The sequence below is a fragment of the Coloeus monedula genome, assembly GCF_965178545.1.
Source record: "Coloeus monedula genome assembly, chromosome: W".
Lineage (NCBI taxonomy): Eukaryota > Metazoa > Chordata > Aves > Passeriformes > Corvidae > Coloeus > Coloeus monedula.
The window spans coordinates 17938497-17962462 of NC_138821.1; positions in this window are offsets into that span (position 1 = coordinate 17938497).

Below are 23966 nucleotides of genomic sequence, written 5' to 3' on the forward strand. Positions count from 1 at the left end.
CGTTGGGAAGTTGTGGTTTCGAATCCTGTTGAGACCAGATTTTCGCGCACGCGCATTTACTGCTTGCTAAAACTAGTTGCTTTTTAGTATTTTAAAGTGCTGTTTTGAAGTGTTTGTGTAGTAACCTAGATAAACTGCCTGGGAAATCGGAATTCCAAGGTCAGATTGCAGGCTGAATTCCGGAGTTAAGAGCTTTCCTCTGGCAGAGTTTTCCTGTCTGTGAGCAAACATGGGTGGTGTGAATGAAAAAATTCCTCCTAACAGCCCGTTGGAGCTGATAATAAAAAACTGGAAATGGCTGACAGGGCGAAAAACTACTTTAGAAACCCGAGAATTGACTAGGCTGTCTACACGGGTTTGGCCGACTTTAAAATTAAGTCAAGGAAATTGGCCTCGCTATGGGAGTTTGGAAAATAGCATCATTAATAACCTGATGGTAGAATTGAGATCATTACGTAGGTTTGATGAACTAAGACATGCAGAACTTTTTACTATGTATTTGAACAGGGAAGAAGCATATGTGGTAGACAAAAGTAATATGAAAATGACTTTGAGGAAGAGAAAGGGAAAGAAAAAGCCGCAGCAAGCTGACTCGTATGCTAATACGGACAGAGAAATTGATACGACAGATACAGATATGGCAGCACCAGCTTTGCGCAATGGGAGAGGGTCTCCCCACCCTGTTCATCCGCCGGGGCAGCCCGCACAGGGGGCGGGTGGGAGAGCAGCGGCTCTGCCGCCGCCACCTGCGCTGGCGGGGCAGCCCACACAGGTGGGGGTGGGGGATGGGGGAGCAGTGGCTCCCCCACTGCCGCCGCCGCTGCCGCCTCCGCTGTCCCCGCCGCTGTCCGAGCAGGGGCAGGGGAGGGGGCGAGAGGCCGGCTCCAAGCCGGAGGAGCAGCGCGGGGTCCCCCCCCCCACCCCCAGCCTCGTCAGGGGCGGAGGGCAGGCGCGGAGGCGGTAGGGGTGGTGGATTGGCCACCGCCCCCTGATCGGTCCAGAGGCAGAGAATGTGCAGTTTGGCCGCTGCCCCCTGACTTTTCCAGAGGCAGAGACGGGGAAGGGGGAAGAGAAGGGGAAGGCTGGCCGCCTTTCCCCGAATACCCTGAACACGGAAGTGAACGTAGAAATGGACACGGGCAATTGCGGCGGCATTCCCTAATACAGAGAACCGCAAGTTTCCGAGCCAGAGACAGGAGGAGCCGCTCGCTCTCCCCACTCTGCGGCACAGGCAGTGTTAAAGCTGAGGGCAAATGGAATGGCCCCGACCCAGGCGGCTCTTACAGAGCCAGGGACAGGAGAACCTCCTTGCAGCCCCTGCCTCCCTACCCCTCCACTGCCGCAAAGAGCGAGACAGTTCCTGATCAACATTTGCCTGGAACAAGTTTTAAAAACAATGAACCAATTTAAATTAAAAGCGAATGGGATGATTTTGATACATGTTGAGAGTCTTTCTGAAGAATGGCTAAAAAGCAAAGGTCATGATAACACAGCAGGTTTAGTAAAGATGCAGACACTGAGTCCTTGAGCAAGAGGTTGCATAGATAACAGAATGTGCATTCAGATAAGTAAGAAGACAGAAACCATACGGAAGAGGAAGATAAGACCACTGTGTTTGCAGATCCCACGGAATAGCTCCCACCAATGAGGAGCTCGACTTTTGCAATATGTATGAGCTAATTAAAGGTACTATAAGTAAGTGTAGTTTTGAAAAATAAATCGAGACTTGCTGAACATCATGCCTTGAGTGCTTGTCTCCCTCGACTCCACCCAACATCTGGCACCCGAACAGGAGAAGTTGCCCTTGCCTTATGCGATGGGGGAGTTGCGTTGGGGTCGGGTCCCGCAGCTAGACGGACGGCGAAAGAGGTCTCGTATACTGCAGCGATTGCCTCCGCGCCCGAGTGACCGCACAGGCGGGCTCGCCGATACGTGCTGCCGAAGCCTGGAGGGGCTAGCAACGGTACCGACGTAAGTATGGAAAGGCAAGCAGCACAGGAACTTTTTAAGGCTTTTTTACTTAAGCCTGATTTTAAAGGGATTGATCTTGATAAAGACCTCCCCGCTCTTTTAACGCATGCGCGCTCTTACGGTTTTTTCGCTGACCCCCACTCCATTCATGAATTAAGTCAGTGGCGCGCGTATAGTGACAAACTCTAGGATCTTGTCTTAGATGACGATAAGCCAGCTAAAAAGATAGCTAAACTATGGAGAGTTGTCTATAATGAACTTTTAATGGTACAAGCAGAGTAAAGGGCAGCAGAAAAAATTAAGGCAGCCCATGATAAAAACCGTAATTACGATTCTGCTGCTTCCCTTTACTCCGCTGCCCCTAACCCCCCCACCTTTGCTACAGTCGAGGTTCCGCCTGAGGCATTTGCCTCCGGCCCGGCTTCACACTCACCCTCTGCGCCCCCTGATCCTCCCCTGCAGTCCCTGCCCCCGTCCCCCTCGCAGCAGCCGCGGCAGCCGCAGCAGCCGCCGCCGCCGCAGCCGTCTGTTCCTCCGGATCGCTCTCGTTCGCAAAACCCTTTCCTAAGCCATGAGCCTGTCCCTGGGGCAGATTCTGACCTCGCGGAGGCCATGGCCAAGGGTCATAGAGAGCTGTGGGCAGCTCTCGCTCGTGACGGTTTGCATAAGGGCGATGCAGAGATGCTAGCGGCTGCCCAGGAAAGCTTGGCTTTCCCTGTTCTGTTCGTTCCTAATCCACAGGGAGGCAATATTGCGCAAGTTACTAACCTCGACTGGAAGCTGTTAGCTCAGCTACGAGCAACGGTGGGGAATTACGGTGTTACGAGCGCGCCCGTAAAACAGATGCTTGATTATATTTTTAATGCCTTTACTCTCCTTCCTGCTGACATTAAAGGCATCACTAAATTAATGTACACCCCGCACCAGCGATTACTCTTTGACGCTCGCTGGAGAGAAGAAGCAGCTGTGAGCGCAGATCTTAACAGACCCCAGGGGGACCCCTTGGCTGACATTACGGTTGATGAGTTACTAGGACAGGGTCAACATATGAGGGTTGAGGCTCAGGCTGCACTAGGCCCTGCTAAATTGCGGGAGGCCATGGCAGTTGCTAAGAGAGCCATGGACAAAGTTCGAGCCCCGGGTGGAATTCCTATGTACATGAGCATTAAGCAAGGTTTGGAAGAGTCTCTAGGCTCTTTTGTTGATAAAGTCATGGAGGCAATTTCAAAAGCCGGGGTGCAAGAGCACATGCACGACCCATTATTAAAACAATGTCTCCTACAAAATGGTAACCAAGCCACTCGTGCCCTTATTACTTCCACCCCAGGGGATTGGACTGTCCAGCAACTTTTAGAGAAAGCTGCGACCATGCCCACTGGCTCGCAACTATTCTTAGCACAAGCCTTAGCAAAATTAGATGAAGGGCTTAAAGAACAGGCTATTAGCTCTCAAAATCAGGTTATGGCAGCCCTTGCTCCTCTCCAAGCGGCAGCAGCACGTCCCCGCCCAGCTCCAGGTGGCCGCATGAAGTGTTATCGCTGTGGGACACCCAGTCATATTCGTCGCGAATGTACAGCCGCAAGAATTTAGTGACCCAGCGCGAACAGCGGCCACGCGACGACACAAGTAACCGCTCCAGCACCTCTACCTGTCCCCACCCAGCGACAAGCGGAAGTCTCGGCCTGGACCTGGCAGCCTCAGTAGATACCGAGTTGCTAACATCAGAAATCCATCGCATTCCCACTGGTGTCATCGGACCTGTGTATATTAATGGCCAAGCTATGGGAGGACTTATTGTAAGTCGTTCATCTGCAATTACAATGGGACTCCTAGTAGAGACTGGTCTTGTTGATGCTGACTCCGCTAAAGAAATTTTTATTTTAGCACATACCGATTATCCTCCCGTTAAGATCCCAGCAGGACAAAAGTTAGCACAACTAGTACCATTACCACATCTGGCTTCAAGCATTCTGCCTGTTTGTGATGCACCTAGGTGTCAGCCAAGTCCTGGCTCTACTGGATCTCTGACCTTACTCACTATTGATCTCACCTCCCGCCCACGGAAGCGTTGTCTCCTGCTGCATCAGGCAGAGTCCATCACCTTGGAACCTATCCTCAACCCCCGACGCCCATGCCTTGGGTGCGCTACAAAGACCCCAAGACGGGACTTTAGCAGGACCCTGTAAAAACCTTGTACTGGGGAAGAGGTTACTTATGTGTGTCCACTCCGACAGGTCCCCTATGGGTTCCGGCCAAATGGACTAAGCCTGTTGTCACTGATGAGCAACCCACAACAGAAGAAGAAAAGAAGGGTACAGAGGAAGATCTCACAGATCCTGCAGGAAGTTGAGCAGCGGTTTTGCATTACCTTCCTTGTGGACTCTGAACAGGAGATAGAGGGTTATCTCCTTCCACATTTGCAGAGACACTTTTTGCGCTTTTGCCAGTCTAGTTGCTTTGCATGTAATTGTAATAATCATAAGGCGTGGGTAAGATTGCTTTGCGGAGGCTGTAATTTACAGTGGTGGGTCCACCAGCAACATCTATCAGAAGGGTTTTGGTGTCAGTCTTGCAGTTTTCACTGGCACCGTGAGACGGCTCAAGGAGCATTAGTACAACTCACAGGCAAAAATATCATTGACAGTTTGCAATTAGTTGAAAATCTTGAAGATCTGCGGCTAAGAGAATTAGCGTGGTCAGTACAGCATTTAGCAAAAAAGATCTTAGCCGATAGCTACTCTGTAGTTTTGCAATCCTCATGCCAACCAAATATCGGGGTCCCCATTCAGTGGCAAGTTGACCCAAGAAAGTGGGATCATGTTTGCCGGCGGTTTAAGCATCGTGCTGCTAATCGCAGGCTCAGTAATGGGTCACCCCCTTTCCTACCCTCCTAAGGTGTTTGACCCTAGAGATAATATCTGGGTCTCCTTGGCACGTGAATTGAACACCACAACATTCTGTGCCTCCTTAGCCACACCCAGTACCCCATTTTTGACATGCTTAGTTGGAGTACCACTAACAGATAATACATGGCGTAACTTCGTAATCGAGACCCAGAACCAGTTCAAAATTATTAGACCATTAAAATCCACAATGAATATTACCGCTGGCCTACCGAAATATGATGACTTGGATGAAAGACTCCCGGTGGGCCCTGAGCCACAAGAGATAGAACTAGTTGATTCTCTTAACGCTACAGCCTGTATTTATATTAATAGTTCACGTAATTTATGCCAAGAGGGCAGCCTTAATAGCTGTCGACTGAATGAATCCAACCCCACCTTGATTTATCCTATTGGCAATGCTTCACAGTGGGATTTAGAATGGTGCAACGTTACTGTGAGAAATCGATCTCTTGCAGCCCCTGGAACGTTTTTCCCTCGAAAGTTACCCAGAGGGTTTTTCCTAATTTGTGGGAATCGTGCCTGGTCAGGTATTCCATCCAGGCCTGTAGGTGGGCCCTGTACCTTTGGCCAACTGAGTCTTGCACTTCCACAGTACCATCCTAATGCTACACACCGAACACGATGGCGGAGGTCTTTAACAGAAACTATAACACCTGAATGTCAGGATGACCTCACGCTATGGAGCAAATCAGAAGTGCTTTTTACCTCCCTTTTTGTTCCTGGTGCAGCTGCGGCACGAGCCCATCGTCACTTAGAAAAACTGGCATGTTGGGTAGTTAAACAGGCAAACGGTACCAGCCGAGTGTTGTCTGAACTTGCAGAAGATCTGAGTTCAGTCCAACACGCCCTGCTTCAGAATAGAGCAGCTATAGATTTTCTACTCTTAGCCCACGGCCATGGCTGTGAAGACTTTGAAGGAATGTGCTGTATGGATCTTGAGGATCATTCTAAGTCCATCCACGCCGAAATTAAGAATTTGATTGAACACTCCCAAAAAATAAAAAAAAGACTCCGGATTTTTCGGATTAGAAGGACTTACAGAGTGGATGGGCTTAGAAGGATGGATGAAAAGTGTGATTAAATCTTTAATGCTGTTGCTAATAATTGTTTTGCTTGGTTTACTTATGCTTAGCTGTATAATGTCATGTATAAAAAATTTAATTTTGAAGTCAGTCAATATGACTATGATCATGCAAAAAGAAAACAGGGGAAGTGTTGAGAGTCTTTCTGAAGAATGGCTAAAAAGCAAAGGTCATGATAACACAGGAGGCTTAGTAAAGATGCAGACACTGAGTCCTTGAGCAAGAGGTTGCATAGATAACAGAATGTGCATTCAGATAAGTAAGCAGACAGAAACCATACGGAAGAGGAAGATAAGACCACCGTGTTTGCAGATCCCACGGAATAGCTCCCACCAATGAGGAGCTCGACTTTTTCAATATGTATGAGCTAATTAAAGGTACTATAAGTAAGTGTAGTTTTGAAAAATAAATCGAGACTTGCTGAACATCATGCCTTGAGTGCTTGTCTCCCGCAACTCCACCCAACAGATACAGATGGTTCTCACGGGGAGGGTGGTAGAAGGAGGGGCAGGATAGCCCGAGAAGCTATGAAAGCAGTCAGTCCCGTCGCTAAACACACAAGGTCCAAAGCAGGTAAAGGGGGGGGAGGAAGAACTTGCATTAGAAGCACCTCTGAGACAGGCTGTGGGAAATCAAGGAGCCATTTATGTAAAAGCACCATTTTCTCTCGGAGAATTACAGCAGTGGAAAACCTCAATTGGGAAGTACAGGGACAACCCAGAAAGAGTAGCTATGCATGTAGAAATGGCCGTAAAATCCCAAAACCCAGATTGGGGTGATCTAAATGTTATGCTAGATGAATTATTGGATAAAACAGAGAGAGAAATGGTCAACAAAGCTGCTATATCTGCTATAGAAACTCAAATTGCAACTGGGAGTCTTCAAGGGTCAGTTAATGACATCTATCTCCTAGCAAACCCTGGCTGGGATCCCAATGTCCCAGAACAGATAGAAAAGCTAAAGCGATACCAAAAATGGGTGGTTGTTGAGTTAACAACGTATTCTCTGTTAAATACTTTAAAAGGTAAACTGAGTCAAGATGCTGTGAATGTGATTGGAGCTACAGGGGTAAATGAAACAAGGTCTTTTTTCCAACCTTTAAAATTTAAATTGGGAAAACACTGGGTCACTCACCAGTTCCTGTATATGCCAAATTCCCCAATGCCATTATTGGGCAGAGATTTATTGGAAAAATTGGAAGCAGAAATTAAGTTTTCAAAGGACGGAGGAGTGAAAGTTATAATCCCAGAATCTAAAATTATCGAAGCAGCTGCTATACTTGTACAGGAATGCCATGGAAAAATTCCTAAAGAAGACGAAGAGGCTGTCATTCAAATAGTGTGGGCCAATGATTCTCCTGGGAGATACAAAAGAGCTGAACCTGTGAGTATCACACTCAAAGCAGGGGCTACACCAGTAAGGCAAAGACAATATCCTCTGAAATTAGAAGCTTCCAAGGGATTAGTACCTGTGATTGAAAAGTTTCTCAAATTTGGGTTGTTAATAGAATGTGAATCCAGGTACAACACGCCAATCTTGCCAGTAAAGAAAGCTGATGGTAAAAGCTACAGGTTAGTACAAGATTTGAGGGAAATCAACAAGATAACAGAGGACATACACCCAGTGGTAGCAAATCCTTACACACTTTTGGCAACACTAACAAATGAATTAGAGTGGTTCACTGTTTTAGATCTCAAGGATGGCTTTTTCTGCATTCCTGTGTATAAGAATAGCCAAGAACTCTTTGCTTTTGAGTGGGAGAATCCAGAAACAGGGAGGAAGACCCAGCTCACCTGAACAGTTTTACCACAAGGATTCAAAAACAGCCCGACCACATTCGGAAACCAGCTGTCAAAGGAGCTAGAGGACTGGAGGAAACAAGAACCAGGAGGAGTGGTTCTCCAGTATGTTGATGACATCTTGATAGCGGCCAAGACACGAGATGACTGCATCGAGCTCACTGTAAGTCTGTTGAACTTTTTGGGTCAAAGTGGATGTCGGGTCTCGAAAGAGAAGGCACAGGTTGCCAGGGAAACAGTAGTATACCTGGGCCTGGAAATTTTCCGTGGACATCGCCAACTCAGCAGAGAACGGAAGGAAGCCATCTGTTGACTTCCAGAGACCCATACCGTAAGGGAGATGCAGGCCTTCCTGGGAATGGTAGGTTGGTGTCGCCTGTGGATATCAAACTACGGTATACTGGTGAGACCTTTATATGAGGTCCTTAAAGCAGCTGAAAAGGGGACAATCATGTGGACAGAGAATGCCAGGGCTGCATTTAAACAACTGAAACATTCCTTGATGTCAGCCCCAGCTCTGGGGCTGCCGGACTTGACTAAACCTTTTGAACTCTTTACACATGAGCGTCTGAATGTTGCTCTGGGAGTACTGGCACAGCACCTTGGAGACCAGCGAAGAGCTGTGGCCTATTTTTCAAAACAACTAGACAATGTAGCCCAGGGTTGGCCAGGATGCTTGAAAGCTGTGGCAGCAACAGTCCTTCTGATACAGGAGGCCCGTAAATTCACCCTTGGGCAGCACATTGTCGTGTATGTACGCCATGCAGTGATAAATGTGCTGGAGCAAAAGGGGGGACACTGGCTCTCCCCTAGCAGGATGCTCAAATACCAATCTGTGTTGTTAGAACAGGACAATGAAGACAACTTCTGTGGTAAACCCTGCAATGTTTTTATCATCTACATTACTTGACAGTGTGCCTGAGCATGATTGTTTGCAGACAATAGAGGAAACTTATTCCAGCTGACCAGACCTGAAAGATGTTCCTTTGAAAGATCCAGACTGGGAATTGTACACTGATGGGACCAGCTTCATGAGAAACAGTAGGAGGATGACCGGTTACGCTGTAACCCCCTCAGATAAAATCATTGAGGCAAAAGCCTTGCCTCCAGATGTGTCATCACAGAAGGCTGAACTCATTGCACTAACGAGAGCTCTAGAACTGAGTGAGGGGAAGAAGGTGAACATATGGACAGATTCCAAATATGCCTTCAGTGTTGTTCATGCCCACGGAGCTATTTGGAAGGAACGTGACCTGCTGACTGCTCAAGGTAATGAGGTTAAGCATGCTAAACAAATTCTTGCACTTTTACAGAGCATTTGGAAGCCTACGGAAGTAGCTATCATGCATTGAAAGGGTCATCAAAAAGGGAAAACAGCCCCTGAACTGGGAAATCGTTTTGCTGACGAAACAGCCAGGGGGATTGCAGAAAAAGGCATTTTTGCAGTGGTACCACAGAAAGAGATAGATTTGTCATCATTTACCCCAAAATACGATCAGAGGGATCACAAATTAATTAAGTTCTTTAAAGCTGAAATCAAAGAAGGTGGGTGGGCTGTTACCCCAGTAGGACAAGTTGTAGTTCCACCCCTGATCCTTCGGGAAATAGCCCAACGAGATCATGAAAGTACCCACTGGGGAGCAGAAAATCTTTTAAAACATTTTGTTCCGGTTTGGCCAAATTTAGAAATATATATATATATTCTGAGAGAAGGCACAACCACCCCTCCCCCCACCCGGTTCGGGAAAAAAAAAAATTTCCTCGAAGGAAAGTGAAGAAAATAAAACTATTTATTTAACAAACACACGGGAAAGGAAAATAATGTTAAATGGTAAAATCTCTCGCTGTAGAGGAAAAACCTGGGAAAGTGTTCGAGTCCTCCCTTTGGTCTCCTCGGAGCTGGGGCTTGGCCAGGGCCAGGCCCTCTGTGCCCGGTGGAAAGTCCTCCCGATGTGCTCTGATGTTACAGCAATCAAGCAGTCCAGTAGAAAAGGGAGAAAATCCGAAATTCCAGAGAAGGAAAAGTTCGACTCTCAGTCTGTCTCCGGAGAACAAGAAGAACCGGAAAAAAAACTGGCCAAAAACTGACTGGAAAAGCTGCAAGCCGGGTGCTTCCTCGCTCCCCCCCCACTGCCCCAGCTGGGAAAAAAAACCTGCTATCTTTATGTGACCTTGAACAAGTTTCAAACTGCTTTGAGAAAGTTTTGCTCAGTTATTTTCTTCCCCCTCTCAGGCTCAGTTCAGAGGCATAGAAAGGCCAATAATTAATTTCTGGGCATAGGCAGTGATATGGGATACACATCATAAGGTCACCCCAAGACACATTTGAAGAAAGTAGTGATAGGGAGAGGAATGACTGATATTGTACAATCTGTAACAAGCAAGTGTGAAACCTGCTGTAAAAACAACCCTGACACAAGCAAGAGAGTTGTGTTAGGAGTGACAAAGACAGGAGATCTCCCGGGAGATTATTGGCAAATAGATTTTGCTGAGATGCCACGCAAAGAGGGATGCAGGTATATACTGGTACTGGTTGACACCTTCAGTGGATGGCCTGAGGCTTTCCCCTGTCGCACTAACACAGCAAAAGAAGTAGTGAAAGCTTTGCTCAATCATATAATACCAAGATTTGGGGTTCCTTTGGGAATGTCATCAGATAGGGGACCACATTTTGTTGGGACGGTGGTTAGGGAAGTTAGCAGGATTTTGGGACTTACCTGGGACCTGCACACACCATACAGGCCCCAGGCAAGTGGCAAAGTTGAATGCATGAATGGGACCCTCAAAACCCAGATTTGCAAGATTTGTCAAGAGACATCCATGACATGGGTTCAAGCCCTGCCTATAGCCTTGCTGAGAGTCTGCATACAGCCAAGGCAAAAGGACAACATCAGTCCCTATGAAATATTATATGGCAGGCCATACCAGGTTCCACATATCCCGGGGGAAATTCATATGAGAAGTAAAAATGATTTGCAAAAGTATTTAATGGCTCTGAGTTCCACTTTGCAGAAGCTCCAGAGATTCGTCGTGTTATCCAAACCAATAGGATTGGACACACCTGTTCATCCGTTCCAGCCTGGAGACTGGATCTACATCAACTGCTGAGACAGCGACCCCTTGCAAGCCAAGTGGAAGGGACCATTCCAAGTTTTGCTGACCACTTTTACTGGGGTCAAGGTTGCTGGCAAGGGACCGTGGAGTCACTACTCCAGGGTGAAGAAAGCTTCTGCTCCCAAAATCACCAAGAAGACAGAGACTGAGACAAATCAGAAAGATGCAGTCTAAACTGTTTTTTACATGTTTGTTGTTTTCCCAACTGGTAACCATGATTCAGGGTTCACCCCATGATTTGCATAAGACTGTGGTCCAAAATACGTCCAAAATTCTTAATAAGAGCAATTGCTAGATCTGTACTCAGTTACCGCCCCTAGATGGGAAGGGTCACTGGCCATTGATTGGCATTTTAATAGAAGAATTAAGAAAGATTTGGATGAAATTTGAAAGGGAACTCAAATTCTACATGAAGTAGCTTCTAGAAATAACACCTTAAAATTTGATCATATTTTTGATACCCTCACCTCGTGGTTACCAAACTGGGCCTGGGTAAAAGAAATATTCATAATACTTGTAATTGTAGTTATTATCTATGTAATTTCTTGTGGAGCAGCCAGTTGTGTAAACCTGTTCTGCGGGTAGAAAAGTAGAGTAGAGACTAGACAAGATAGAGTTTTGTTAGTCTCTAAAAGGGGCGAAATGATGCCATGAAGATTTTTGCCTTTTCTTTTATACCCCTGTTATACCTTTTACAACTTCTGTATTCCTAGTGCTTTTTGCCTACATTCTTGGACTTGTTTGTCAAGCTAAGAGACTAAACATTTTAGAAGCTTTGTAGCCAGGGATCAGTGTGCCCCAGACCCCAAGGTCCTCTCCAGAACATATTCTGTAAACCAAGATAGAACCATCCAGGGGAAGGTTCCTTGGGGAGGGGGGGGCTCACTTGAGCCTCTCATTGGGGAATCTTTGATAGATATGCTAATTAGTAAAACCTATAATGTTATACCCAATGTTGGGGGGACACAGGGAGACAGGAAGAGGAGAGACACAGGGAAAGACTCAGTGGGGTACATCTCGATGCATATGACCTGGACGTGTACACCTAAGGATCCTTAAAAATAAATACCAAGGTAAAATCCCTTTTCCCCTTCTAACCGTGTATGCCTCTTGATTTTAAGACCAGGAAAAGGCATCAGCCCCATGCCCAGGAATTAATTTTGTGCCTTTCTATGCCTTTAAACTGAGCCTGAGAGGGGGAAGGGAAAAAACTGGGCAAAACTTTTTCAAAGCAGTTTGCAGCTTGTTCAAGGTCACACAGAGATAGAGATTTTTTTTTCCAATTGCGGCAGGAGAGTGGGAGGGAAGAGAAGCACCCAGCTGGCTCTTCTTTCCAGCCAGTTTTCAGCAGTTTTTTTTCCTCAGCTCCTTTTCCTCCGGAGAGTTGAACTTTTGTTTTCCCCTGGGACTTCGTTTTTTTTCCTTTTCTCTCTGCTGGCCGGTTTCAACATCAGAATACATTGGGAGGACTTTCCACGGAGGCCTTGGCCCTGGAAGGGGGCCCATCACCTCGTCCCAGCTCCAAGGAGGGGGAGAGAGAGATCTATGGAAGGACTCTGAAATTTCCCCAGGTTTGTCTCAGCAGAGCGAGAGGTTTTATTATTTAGCATTATTATTCTTTTCCCGTGTATTTGTTAAATAAATAGTTTTTATCTCTTTCACTTTCCTTGGAGGAAAATTTATTTTTCCCGAACCTGGTGGGGGAGGGATGGTTGTAACCTGCCTTGTCTCAGAGAATATATTTCTAAATTTGACCAAACCGGAACAGCATCCCTCCTCTCGGATCTCCAGTCACTGGAGACGGCCAATCCTCGCTGTCGTTGTTTTTGTTAAGCGGTTTCTGTACTTTCACTCACCACAGGTGGTGTGAAAAACACAGTGAAAGTGAAAATTAGGTTTAGGAGATTAGATTACACCATTAGAATGTTTCCCTTAATAATTTTACCTTTATATTGTCAGTTAGGTTTGGGCCAAAAGTGGGAGAATAATTTTTTAACCTTAGGAGAAGTAGCAAAAACCTTTAACCTTAGGAATTGTTGGGTCTGTGGACAGCCAGGAGGATCTGAAAACTGGCTATGGGTGGCCAGCCCAGTTGAACCTAAATGGTGCGTCAGCACCCTGAGTGAAGTCCATAATGGGACGGGATTTTGGGGTGAAGAAGAAAGCCCATGGCTACTTCATTCTTCTGAAAGAGGCATTTATTTTTTAAATAAAACAGGAGGTGTATACGTGGGAAAAAGTGTTTGTGACTGGACTTTATCTTTGAGTTTATCTATTAGCAGAAGAAGGGGGAGTGTGTAGAAAACTAAATGACTCAAACTGTTTAGCGGGGGGGGAGGGGGGGTCCTGGGTGCAGGGGAATCAGCCAGAGTCACGACATGAACACTGATACGATTTGAGCATCGTGCTCCAGTTTTATTGTTTACTTACACCAAGTTATGCGGGAGCTTGGGTGGGTTGGACGGTCGGGACGGACGGAGATGAGCGATCTCTGAAGTCAGATCTTGGAACATGCGGTTTATTGCAAAGGGCGTGGGTACAGGGGCACTACTTAGAGCTGCCAGTCGCAGCTCGGAGCAGGCCCAAGAGAATAAGAGTGTAAGCGAGTAAGTAAAGAGAGAGAGAGAGAGAGAGGAATGAGAATGAAGAAGTGGTGATGAAGTCCTGGTTACAATACAATAAATCATCTTCTGTACTGAATATTCTAATTGTCACTAACCTATCTAATACAAGATACAAATCCTATAGCATTTACATACAGCCTATAAGAGTTCTTATATTACCATAGAGTGTTACATCTTAACTTCTAAAAACTACTCTTTGGACCCCTTCTGCTGAGCTAGTAGGGTCTGCACTGACCCTTGGACCTGCCTGCAAGCAGAGGGTATTGTTCAATCAAGAGGGGATTACCTTCAGTCGGCCATACCATTGTTTTCCAGTTGTTCAGTAACTATGACTTGGTATTTCAAAAGTGGCTTTCATTTCGATGTCGCCTGTAGTTTTCATATTCCCAAAATCTTTTGTCAGGCAATCATATTTATAAGGCTTTCCTGTTTCATCTTCCCCAACAAGTTATATTTTCCAAAGATTCACACCCCCTTCCCATGAGAAAGCCTCTAAGCAGCGGGGGAGCTGACCAGTGTTTACCTTTTCCCAAGGCTGTTCAAGGCTGTCTGCTGGCAGATGTCTTGCAAGCCTATCTTCAGCCTGAGGCCCCATCAGGGGTACTTCTGCAACAACCCTGGGGTGCCCAAGCTCTCCTGGGGTATCATATGCCCCCGTTCCACTAGGAATTCCTCTACAAAACTGCTGTTTGTAAATAGATGACAATGGAAAAGTAGTGCAACCAATAACAAAAGGAATAAGAAAGTTAACACATGTACTGGTCCAAACGTGGAAAGGATGGGAATGGGACATGTTTTTGTAGTTACCTGGTGGACTATGGGTTAAACAAATGCTTTTTTTTCTCTTATGTGCTGTAGCAACTCTAATCTTTTTACCATGCAAGATCCCTTGCTTAGTGCAATTTATTCAACATGTGATCAAAGGGACACAGGTAGTGGCTATGACTACAGATCCAGAGATGGCTACAAAAGGACAGAAAATTATGTCACTGCAAATAATTTCAAAACCAAAAAAGATCCAAAACCAGAAAATTAAGTCAATGATAACTAAAGATTGTAAAGACAATTATTAAGAAAATAAAAGAGGAGGGATTGAAGGGAATGAGAGAGATTTGTCTTTTCAAACACACTGTGGGCCTGCTGATAGGTAAAAGCTTGATACTGAGACGTCAAAGAAACAATGGGAGGAATTCCACTGATTGATGAAAGGAGTGAGAGGGATTTGTCTTTACAAACCATCTGTGGGTTTGCTGAGAGGTAAAGATAGATACTGAGAGATGAAACAAGCAATGGGAAGAACCATAAATTGCATAGGAAAAGAAAAAGGGGGTATACATTTGAAGGGGGTCTGTATTAGGCGATTCGGGGAGTCTGTACCTCTCAAGTACTGTCAGTGATTGAGGCATGGACCCAAACCAGCAGGGAATCTGAATCCTTTATTCAAAGGAATGAGCTGGTTTTATACACTTTTCCAAGGCACAGTATTTCCTTACATGGTAATTCTCACTACATGATCTATCCCATGTTGCCACATCAGCAACACACTTCCTAAATGTCCTTCAATGGGGTGATCATGCACTGTTCACCTGTCCGTCAGCTCCGGCAGGCTCCTCTCCGTACGGGTCTGCTGCGTGACACCTCCTTCCCCCAGCGTCTGGCGGAGACAAGCTTCTCTGTGCTGCCATGTGCTTCTTTGTGCCACCATGTGTCTCTGCAGGCATGTCCCACAGCCCACAGCTCAATTCTATCTTCTCTCTCCTCACAATTCCTTCTTTTTTGTTTTATACAAACAGGAATCATGAAACAAAACACTTCTAACATTAGAACGTTTGGCACACTGCCCGAACTAAATAAGCTCTGTTCCTCACAAAAGCAGTATCTTTCCTATGAACAGGGGGATAGATGAAAACACCCAATAACTAGTCTTATGTATGAAGACAGTGAATAAACAGATTGAACTTTGAGAAACAATGTAAAGTTGTCTAAAACTTTTACTATCACCCAGAGTCTGCAATTGCTCTGAGGTCCTGTTTCATAGTGAAGACTTGGAGAGAGTCTTTCCTGGGCAAGACTTCTAAGTTTACCTCGAAAGAGGGTCCAGCTTTTATAAGATCAAATCAACAAGTCAAAGTGACTTGATTACACTTTTAGGGCAGAAACACCTGGGTCTGATGGTATAATCCCCAGTCAGCCAGGGCTAGGGCTTGGCCAGAACCTCAAGCCTTGACTGAGAGGGTTTCCTTAAAAATACCTACAAAATTGCCTAAAAACTTTATTAATATCAGTTAGGAACATGACTTCAGAAGAGTTTATCTTCCCCACAAGCTGATTATGAAGCTGGAGTATCCAAGGCTGGTCGGACCACTCTAGCAGGTACCCATCTTGGACTGGAATCTGTGGAAACACAAGCATATCCTCACCCCCAGGTTATCAATGGAAAGGGGCCTTCCCATTTTCCACTTTCAAGATTCCTAACAAGTACCTCAACTTTTTCTAAGTGAGCCTGTGACTCACCAAAATGTTGCTGGATGAGGGTTTGGTCATTCTGAATGCAATTCAAAAAACTAACAACATACAGGGCTTTCTGCAGTCTTTCGTGGGGGGTATATCCCATTCCTGCACCCCCCTTTTTTGTTTTAACAATATGGACTTGAGAGCACTATGGGCCTGTTCTGCACTTTCACCTGTGTAGAGAAATGGCTGAGTGAACAGGGATGTGTACGTGCACAATCCAAGCTATATTAGTGAACTGTCCTAGACTGGAGAAAAAAGAGAAGAGCAATGCTGATGTGGCAAGCCGACAGGATGTTAGGGAGGGGGATGCTGACCATAGAAAGAGAAAGACTTAGTTAGTCACATGTATATTAATCTGTAACCAATCGCTTGCTATTAAAGGCCGCGTGAACAGTAGCTGTAACCCAATAGTATGGAGCTTGCTTATGCATGCTTGGGAAATTAGAGTATAACTATGGGACTGACAATAGAATAAATGGAGTTCCATCATATCTCTGTGTAGGTACAAAAATGCTGTTAGTGAGGATCTTCTTGTTATTTTTCTAAGTCCGTGAGAGACTTTTCTCTCTCACAGAAGAGGTAGCAGGGAATGTAAACAACTAAGCCACCTGCAACCTTGGAAAGTCTTGTTTATGGTATAGTAGAAAATATTTTAATAATGGATGTTTTAGGATTTTGGCCAATCACCCCCAAGGGGTGGCTGGTCCTTTGTCCAATTAGACTATGAAGAAAAAAGTCTATAAAAGAGTTTGTAAAATAATTAAATAAATCGATCTTGCTGCACAATTCCTGCCTGCTGGATCTTCTCCTCCTCCTCCTCCCTATGGCTGTGGGACACGGTGATATACCGTAGGAACCAGGCCTGCGGTAATATTTGGTGCTGCCCGACGTGATTCTGCACTCTCTGACGTGTCCTGCACGCTGCGAGCCAAGCCGAATTCCTGTAGAGGTACGCTGTTCCTTTTACCCCCCCGGGACCGGGAGGTCCGACAGAACTGAGAAATGGCGAACAGCGGCTCACAGAACGACGCTGTCATACTGGTCTGGAAAGGTGTGTTTAGCATATTGCGCACCTCCATTCCTGAAAACTCAGTTCGGGAATTATTAGACTGGGCTGCTTTAAAAGGGATTTCCATGGACAGAGATACTGCCCTGGACTTTGCCTTACGGCAAGAGCTCGGATGCGCTGTCCGACACGAGCTCCCGACAGGGGAGCCGGCAGCGTTAGAATTATACAAAACCTGGCGGTCGTTATTTATTCTACTGACAGCCCTTGACTGTGATAACAGGGCTGGATCGCCTATCTCGGTGATGAGTGATGGAGGAATGTCTGAGGGGGGCCCCGCTGACTGGGCTTCCGGGGCAAGTGATGGTGGATTTGGAATAAACCCCCCGGCTCCACAGGCAGAGCCTGCGCCGGCTCACCCTGCACAGTCGCAGGACTCCGCAGCCCCCAGGAACCCCGTGCTGCCAGAGGCGGGGGGGGGTCAGGGCAGAGGCAGGGCGCACAGCCTGCCTTGCCGTTCGGCTGGACGGCAGCCACAGCTTATCCAGGGCCGCAGATCAGCGGCATAGCCAACTGGACCCCCAGAGAGCCTCCTAGTTCGGTTCCGTATGCACCTGGATCTAACTTAGCGGGCGTAGCGCCGGGCGTGCCCCCCCCGGGACTGCCTGGCTATGGCCCGCTGCCCTCCCTGGCGCTGGACTGTTCTGCGCAGTCGCAGAACCGAACCATGGACCTTTTTATGCAGCATTTGCCCTTTTTGGCAGAGCTACGAAACCTATCCCGTAGGATGGAGGACTTGCTCAGCCTGTTAGAGCGGCGAATGCCTGAGCCCGCGCCGGAAGCCGCGCCAGCGCCGGCCGTGCCGTCCGCCGCCCGCGCCCCCCCCCCCGCCAGAAGCGGGAGCCGCGGCTCCGAGCCGAGAAACGGCGCGGCCGGCGGCGAAACCGGAAACAGCTCTGCCGCGGGAAAACCCGGAAGCGGCGGGGGCTGCTGAGCGGCGGGCAGAAGCGGCAGCGCCGGGCGCGTCCGCAGAGAACGGACCAGCGGCGGCGCCGGGCGCGTCCGCAGAGCGTCGGCCAGAGACGGCGGCGCCGAGCGTGCCCGGGGAGCGCGAAACAGCAGCGGAAGCAGCGACTGCGCCGAACGCGGCTGCTGTGCGGGAGACGGCCGCGGCGCCGGGCGCAGCCGTAGCCCCAGAGTCGGCTGCAGCTTCAGTACCGGCTTGGTCGGATCTGGCCGAGACGGCCTCCCGTAAAGAGACTGCTGTAAAAACTGCCGCGCAGCCAGCTGCAGTCTGTCCTGTCTGTTCTGGCTCTGGCGAACTTAGCCAAGGTGCCTCCCCTCCCCGTACATTTCTGTTCTCTCCCAGCACCCCAAAGTTGCCTTTGCCTGATGATTCCTCGTCAGGCAGTGAGGCAGATGTAGTTCAGGCCCCAGGTCGTCAGGCGGCTGTGGCCGCGCGGCGAAGAAAGAGGCTGCGCCGGTCTCGCCCCTGGACCTTTCCGGACTGCACGGTAACAGTGCTTCCGACGCATTATAATCGCTTCCTAGAGTCTCTTAAGATGCAAGCATTGGGGGAGGGTGACTGGAGGTTATTAGAAATCCTTGGAATGCCAACTAGATCTGAGGATTCTGGGGGTAACCGGGGAGCTGTTACACTCCATCCGCAGGCTGTGCCCGAAGTTCAGGATGGTACGGGTTCCCCAAAAGAGATCCATGCTTTCCCAGTGTATAAAGCTCTCCCAGATTCAGGAGAGCATGATAAGCATGAGGTAATTGCTTGGAAAGTTGCCCAGGACCTCCAATCCAAGGTGGCACAATATGGGCTAGGTTCTGCTGAGGTTATGCAGATAATAAGGGTGATAAATACAGATTTGCTTTCTCCATTTGATATCAGACACTTAGGTCAAATTCTATTTCAACCTGTACAATTTACAGTTTTTGAAACAACCTGGAGAAAGCTGGCCAACAAGACTGCATTGGCAAATTTGCAGCTCCCTGCTGCTGATCCTAGACAGACAGCAGGAATGGATGCTTTGATGGGGACTGGTCCCTTCTCTGATCCCAGTCTAGAGGGTAACTTGCCCTCTAGCATCCTGCAGCAAGCTCAACAGGTCGGCATGGCTGCCCTGTTGAAAACCATAGAGTTGTCAGCACCCAGAAAGCGATATACTGAAATAGTTCAAGGCAAATCAGTCATTCCTTTCTTTTGTAGAGAAAGTCGCTGCTTCTCTTGAGAAGCAGGTTGAGGATGATGGGTTAAGACAGTTGTTGTTAAGGCAGTTAGTGAGAGATAACGCAGACGAGGAGTGCAGAAAAATCATAGATGCCATACCAGGGGATCCTGAGGTAACAGACATGGTCAAAGCCTGCACAAAGGTGGGATCTGGGAACCAGAGAAGGTCTGCTTTGGCTGCGTTCCTGCAGCCTGTTCACGCATCTTCTGGTAGTCAACCAAAGCAACCAAAACAGGTGAAGAAACGGAAGCGGCCTAAGCCGAGCCAAAAAGAGAACACACCGATCCCCCAGTGCAAGAGGTGTGGCAGGCCAGGGCATTGCACGGGCTACTGTAGATCCCGGACTCATGCCGATGGTCAGCCTTTGTTGGGAAACTTCCGCCGGGGTGCAAGGAGGTGGAATTGCTCTCCGATGCAGTCGCTCCCCCAGAGAGTGGCACAGGTACAGGCACAGGCCTACCCAGCCACCCTAGAGACGGCACCCAGGGATCAGACAGCACCCACGGATCAGACGGGTTTGACGTCCACACCGCAGCCGCAGTCGTCTTAGACTCTAGCGGTATTTATAAGGTTCCCTTGGACGCATATGGACCCTTAGCCCAGGGATCCAGTGCGATGATGGTGGGAAAACCTGATGTTGCCCATCAAGGAATCTTAGTGCACTCAGGAGTTATTGATGCTGACTTTAAAGGTCAGATTTGCGCTATGGTCTCCACGCAAAAACCCCCTGTAACTATTCCTGAAAAGACCTGCCTTGCTAAATTAGTGCCTTTTAAGTCTTGTGTCCCCAGGATAGAGCAACAAACTCATGAAGATAACGGCAGTGGATCTACGGGACTTCTGCGGGCCTTCTGGACTGCAGACATCTCTGACCAAAGGCCACAGATGACATGTACCCTGATCCTGCCGAAAACCCGTCCGCCCCGGACTCAGCTTGGAGGTTTGATTGATACGGGTGCTGATGTAACGATCATCTCCTTCTCTGCATGGCCTCCCTCATGGCCTTTAGCCCCTGTGGGATCGGCCATCACAGGATTAGGAGGAACCACACAGAGCTATTTAAGCGAACGGCCTGTGATGGTGAACGATTCAGGGGGCACACAGCTACAATTAGGCCTTATGTTGCTACCACTTCCCTTAACCTTTGGGGACGGGACGTGTTGGCAGCTTGGGGCGTACGGATTGGGACAAATTTTTAGCAGGGGTCACTGTGTGTAAGGGCGCACAGTATCCTACACTGCCTTTGCAGTGGTTGACTAACACACCAGTCTTTGAGCCGCAGTGGCCCCTACCAAAAGAGAAGTTAGACGCCCTTCATCAGCTAGTTCAGGAACAGTTACAACGGGGGCACCTTGAACCTTCTACTAGCCCCTGGAACACTCCTGTTTTCGTAATTAAGAAGAAATCAGGGAAATGGAGGTTATTGCAGGACCTCTGGAAAGTTAATGCAGTAATGGAAGGTATGGGGGCATTGCAGCCTGGCATGCCCTCTCCCACCATGATTCCTACGGGGTGGGACATCCTGATCATTGATTTAAAGGATTGTTTTTTCACAATTCCTTTGCATCCTGATGACAAACCAAAATTTGCCTTTACTGTGCCTGCCATTAACAATGCTGAACCTGCTAAGAGATACCAATGGAAGGTCCTCCCTCAAGGGATGAGGAACAGCCCAATTATCTGTCAGTGGTATGTCGCCCAAGCCTTAGCCAGAGTTCGCAAGCAGTTTCCTGATGCACGCTGCTACCATTACATGGATGATATCCTGGTGGCAGCGTCCACACGGGACGAGCTGCTGAGAATACAGCCTCAGCTGCTCGCTGCTCTGCATGCCTATGGATTAGAGGTGGCTCCGGAGAAAGTTCAACAGCATCCTCCTTGGAAATATTTAGGAGTGAAAATTTTGGACCAAACTATTCAACGCCAAGAGGTGCAATTCCCGGACTCGATTAAAACCTTAAATGATGCTCAAAAGCTGTTGGGTGTCATCAATTGGTTACGACCTTATTTAGGTCTAACTGCAAAGCAGCTTTCCCCTCTTTTTAATATATTAAAAGGGGACCCCGATCTGAATTCACCTAGGGAGTTGACTCCTGAAGCGTGGCAAGCGCTGCAGGAGGTCCAACGGGCTGTTTCCGCTTGTCAGGTTTATCGAGTGGATCCCTCCATTGCTATCACTGTTTTCATTACTATTCCAGATCTCCATCCTACAGGTATCATTGGCCAGTGGAATACACAATGGCCTGATCCTTTGCATATCCTAGAATGGGTCTTTTTGCCTCACCAGCCAAAAAGGACGGTGACCACAGTGTTTGAATTGGTCGCTTCTCTGATAATCAAATGCCGTCAACGGTGTTTGCAACTGATGGCTGTGGATCCTGCAGTAATTGTCATTCCGATCTCAAAGGAATACTTTGAGTGGAGCCTCGTCCATAGTGCTCTGTGGGATATGCCCAGCCACTGCCCTGGAGGGATGTCTGCTGAGATAAGAGATTTTGCAATCGCCCAGCAGGACTCCCTGGAAAGGAAAGGACTTTTGAGTCATGGTGAGGGAAAGTAGACCCACAATCCTTTGGGAGACCCTATGCAGATCTTTCTGTAACCCATTGGTCTATCCCAGACCCTCTGTAACCCATTGGTCCCCTTGCTGATCCCCTGTATCCCTATAAAAGAAGACAAGTTTGCCTCTGTGAGAGAGAGCTTGTCACTGGCCTTCCCTTCGCCGGAGGGAACCCCCAATAAAGCTGCCTTCGTGCGGAACCAGCCATACGGGTCTTCTCGTCTCTCTCTCCGGTCTGGTTTGGCCTAGAGGCAGCCCTGCAGAGCTGAGCTGAAATCACGAGCTGATAATCACTAAAGAGCTGATAGCTTCTGCAAGGGCTCCTCTGCCAGCAGCTGAGAGGAAGATACCAGACCTTGGGCAGGCGATTCCTTTCGGGACCATCTCCCCGGACCGGTCATATCTTCCTGGGTCGCAGCCACGGACCCCACCACCAGCTGTAATAGTGCTCCTTTGCAAAGCGTGCTGCAAAACTTTTCAGGGCAGATCACTTACTATCTGCCCAGCCATAAATTACTGCAGTTGGCAAAATCGACCGTACTTTCCTTGCGGCCGACATATAGCCGAGTACCGGTACAAGGACCCACCGTCTTTATGGATGGTCCAGGGAAAACTGGGAAAGCCATTGTTACCTGGAAGGAGGGATCGGAATGGCAGGTGCTGAAGGAACACGAGTCAGGCTCTGCTCAGTTGGTCGAATTAAGGGCTGTTACCATGGCTTTTCAGCGATTCTCACAGGAACCTTTGAATTTGGTTACTGACTCTGCTTATGTAGCAGATATCACCCAACGCTTAGATTGTTCACTTCTGAAGGAGGTGAACAATGCGGCTCTGTTTTCGCTGTTGCAAACCTTGTGGTCTGCAATTCAGGCTCGAGTGCATCCGTATTACATTCTGCACATTCGAAGCCACACCAATTTACCAGGGTTTCTAACAGAAGGCAATGCCAGGGCTGACATGCTGGCCAACCCTGCATGGGTAGGGCCTCAGCCTGACAAAATTGCACAAGCCAAGGCATCGCACGGTTTCTTCCATCAAAGTGCACATACCCTGCAGAAGCAGTTTCATTTAACGCCAACCGAGGCGCGCGACATTGTCAGTGCTTGTGCTGACTGTCACGGACTCGCTGCGCCTTTGCCAGCGGGGGTAAACCCCAGAGGGCTAAAAGCCTTGCAGATTTGGCAAACGGATGTAACTCACATCCCAGAATTTGGTCGGCTGAAATATGTGCACGTGTCTATTGAAACTTTCTCCTCAGCTATGTGGGCTACTGCTCACACTGGAGAGAAAGGCCGTGATGTCATTGCCCATTGGAAATTGGCTTTCTCAGTCCTGGGCGTGCCAGCTTATGTGAAAACAGATAATGGTCCTGCCTACGCCTCGGAGAAGACACGGCAGTTTTTACACCTATGGGGTGTAGACCATACCTTTGGTATCCCACATTCTCCTACTGGCCAAGCCATTGTCGAACGCGCTCATGGTACCTTGAAGCGTGTTTTGGACAAACAGAAAAGGGGAATGCATGGAGAAACTCCACAGAGCCGACTAGCAAAAGCTTTGTATACAATTAATCACCTTACAGTACCACAAAATTCAAATAATCCTGTTATTCTGAATCATTTTCTCTCATTGCAGTCTGCAGGCGACAGACAGCTGCCCCGGGCAAAAGTCTGGGTGCGGAATTTACTTACTAACCAGTGGGAAGGCCCTCATGAGCTTATCGTTTGGGGTCGTGGGTATACTTGCGTTTCCACAGATACTGGGATACGGTGGCTACCTTCAAAATGCGTTCGCCCTGACCTACGGCACCAGAGGCAGAACAGGCAACCTCCAAATGATGACCAGAACGCCAACCATCCAAATGGGGACCAGAATGTAGATCATCAGCCTAATGACTCTTCTGATGATGACCAGGATGTCAACCATCAGGCGGATGGTCCTTCTACAAGCAGAGACTGGGATGGTCCTTCCACAAGCAGAGACTGAACTTTAAATTTCTTGTTATGGAGTCAGATAGTTAAAGCCTTAAGGACATTTTTAGAATTAATAACTGATGTAGATTTCTATTTAGGATTAATAGTAGAGTTGTTATCTTATAAAACAAAAAGGGGGATTCGTAGGTACAAAAATGCTGTTAGTGAGGATCTTCTTGT